Source organism: Pan paniscus, chromosome X (assembly GCF_029289425.2).
Source record: "Pan paniscus chromosome X, NHGRI_mPanPan1-v2.0_pri, whole genome shotgun sequence".
Taxonomy (NCBI): Eukaryota; Metazoa; Chordata; class Mammalia; order Primates; family Hominidae; genus Pan; species Pan paniscus.
The window spans coordinates 40,724,062-40,727,414 of NC_073272.2; the positions used below are offsets into that span (position 1 = coordinate 40,724,062).

The 3,353-nt window shown below is 36.6% G+C and overlaps 1 non-coding gene across 1 annotated transcript; it reads right to left on the reverse strand.

The window, feature by feature from the left end:
- Positions 1 to 236: 236 nt before the first annotated feature.
- Positions 237 to 342, reverse strand: LOC112438525 (U6 spliceosomal RNA). The gene has a single exon (XR_003026941.1). It is a non-coding gene; the product is annotated as a U6 spliceosomal RNA (small nuclear RNA).
- Positions 343 to 3,353: the final 3,011 nt, after the last annotated feature.

The window sequence follows — 3,353 nt, forward strand, 5'->3', positions numbered from 1 at the left end:
TTCCTCCATCCCTTCATTTTGAGCCTATGTGTGTCATTGCATGCGAGATGGGTCTCTTAAAGACAGCATACCAATGGGTCTTGGTTCTTTTTTTAGCTTGCCACTCTGTGTCTTTTAATTTGGGCATTTAGCCCATTTAAATTTAAGGTTAGTATATATATGTGTGGATTTTATCCTGTCATCATGATGTTAGCTGGTTATTTTGCAGACTTGTTTATGTGGTTGCTTTATAGCGTAAAAATATGGAATGTTTCACAAATTTGTGTGTCATCCTTGCACAGTAGCCATGCTAATCTTCTCCGTTTGTTCTAAATTTAGTATACATGCTGTTGAAGCAAGCACTAGATAATATACTTCATGGTGAAAGACTGAATGCTTCCTGTAAGATTGGGAACAACACAAGGATGTCCACTCTCAGTACTATTCAGCATCATAGTGGAAATCTTAGCCAGTTCAATAGACAAGAAATCAAAAGAGATAAAGCTTAAAGAGGAAAAAATAAAACTGTTCCTATTTGCAGATGACACTGTGGTTTACATAAAAAACCTGAAAGAATAAAAAACAAAACAAAACAATTCAGAACTCCTTAAAAAATGAGTGATTTTAGGAGAGGTTAAGAATACATTGATGAAATAGAAAGTCAATCATGTTTCCACATATTAGCAATGAACATTTGTAAGATGAAATTTAAAAACTACCATTTCTATATACTCTAAAAAAATGAAATACAGTCCCCAAGTTACCGTGATTCAACTTACAATTTTCTGACTATATTATAGGTTTGTTAGGATGTGACTCCATCATAAGTTGAGGAGCTCCTTAAAACTTATAATGGGATTATGGTTTATATTGAATGTGCATCACTTTTGCACCATCATAAAGTCAAAAGTTTGTAAGTTTAAACATCATAAATCAGGGACAACTGTGTTCCTAACATTAAAGACATTTTCAATTTATGATATTTTTTACTTATGTTGGGTTCATCAGGATGCAACTCCATCATAAGTCAAGAAGCATCTGTACTTACGTGTAAATCACACAAAACCTGTACACAAATGTTTAGAACAGCTCTATTCGTAATCACCAAAAACTGCAAACAACCCAAATGCCCTTTAAAAGGGATAAAAAGCATTGTTACAGCCATACAATGGAATATTATTCAGCAATAAAAAGGAATGCACTATTGATAAAATAAACAACTTTATGACTCTAAAAGGCTGAGTAAAAGAATCCAGTCTTAAAAGGTAACATTCTGTATGATTCCACTTTATATGACATCCTCTAAAAGACAAAATGATAGAGATAGAGAATAGATCAGTGGGTGCCAGGGGTTAGAGGTAGGGGCAAGGAGTGGCTACAAAGAGATTTCATGAGTGAGTCTTTTGGATAATGTAAATGTTCTTTATCTAGATATTGGTGGTGGTCACATGAATTAAAAGGTGTTAAAAGTCATAGAAATACATGTCCCTCCCAAAAAAAATCCATTTTACTGTATGTTAATCTAAAAAATAAAATTTAAAGGAGAAAAGATTAAACAAGAGGATTCTGGGAAGATGACAGAGTAGAAAGCACCATAAATATGTTTCCCCAAGAAGACAACAATTGCACTAGCAAAATCTGTGTGATGTAACTATTTTGGAACTGTAGAGTTTATTGAAGGCTTTTAACTTTCAGTGGAAGGCATGGGTGGTAAACTGTGGTTAATTTAAGCTCTTAGCACAGTAGTAGCTACCCACTCTCAGCCCTGTGGCAGTCATCTGTGCATTTTCCTTGGAACAACCTGTACATAGCTTGCAGTGCCCAGGATACACATAAGAACCCTGCCCTCCAAATACTGAGGATCTGTGCTCAGATTGCTGATTGCTATTTCTAATCATAGAAACACAAAAAGGTGGGACGCCACTGTTGTTGCACCTTCCCACATTTTGCAAGAGCCTCCCCCTCTGGCTAAAATGACTTCCAGGAGATTTAAAGTGCTGGCACTCTTTTTTTCTCCCTTCATTTTTCTCTTTTTCCCCTTTTTAGAGCCAGCCACTAAAGAAAAAGATATTCAGACCAGGTGCAGTAGCTCACACATGCAATCTCAGCATTTTGTGAGGCCATGGCAGGAGAATCACTTGATTCCAGAAGCTCAAGACCAGCCTGGGCAACATAGTGAGACCCCCATCTCTACGGAAAAAAAAAGAAAGATTCAAAAGCAACTATGTATATGAGAGAGATTAGAAAGTGACTGTGCATGCCCAGGGAAAGGTGCAGGCTCACAAAAGGCCTGGGAAGATCTTAAGTTTACACCTCAGGCTGATCCTTGGCACAAAGACAGAATACAACAATTAAGAAAGAAAAAAAATAACAAAAATAACAAATCCTCAGAAAGGGGGGAATTTGATTTCCGGAGTTACCACATTACTAGATTCAAATGCCTGGATTTCAACAACAAAACTGACAAAGTATACAAAAAGAGAGTAAAGCATGACCTACTCAAAGGGGAAAAAAGTAAGCCAATGAAAACTGTCCCTGAAAAAGAGCAAATGGCAGACTACTAGACAACTACTTTAAAACAACTATCTTAAAGATGCTCAAAGAACTAAAGGAAGATATGGAGAAAGTCAAGAAAACAATGTGTGAACAAAATGGGAATGTCAATCAAGAGATAGAAAGCTGAAAAAGAAACAAAAAGAAATTATGGAGTGGAAAAATATAATCACTGAAATTAAAAATTCACTAGAGGGCTGCAAAGGCAAATTTCAGAAGGCAGGAGAAATAACCAGTTAACTTGAAGGTAGGGCAATGGAAATTATTCAGTCTTAAGGAACAGACAGAAAGGAGATTGAATAAGAGTGCATAGAACCTAAGGGACCTGTAAGACACCATCAAATGGAACAACATATACATTGTGGGATTTCCAGGAGAAGAGAGACAGAAAAAGGCAGAGAGAATATTTGAAAAATTAATGGAAGCAAAACTCCCCAAATTTGCTAAAGGGCATGAATATAAACATCCAAGAAGCTCAACAAACTCCAAGTAAGATGACCTCAAAGACACCCTCACTGAGACACGTTATAATCAAACTTTTGAAAGACAAAGACAAAAGGGGAATCTTGAAAGCAACAAGAGAGAAGTGATTCATCAGATACAAGGAATCCTCAGTAATACTGTGAGCAGATTTTTCGTCAGAAACTTGGAGGCCAGAAGGAAGTGGGCTAATAGAGTCAAGGTGCTAAATGAAAAAACAAAAAAGTCAACCAAGAATCCTATATTCAGCAAAACTATCCTTCAAAAGTGAGGCTGAAAGTAAGACAGCCCCAAATAAGCAGAAACTGAGGGAGTTTGTTACCACTAGACCTGCCCTGCAA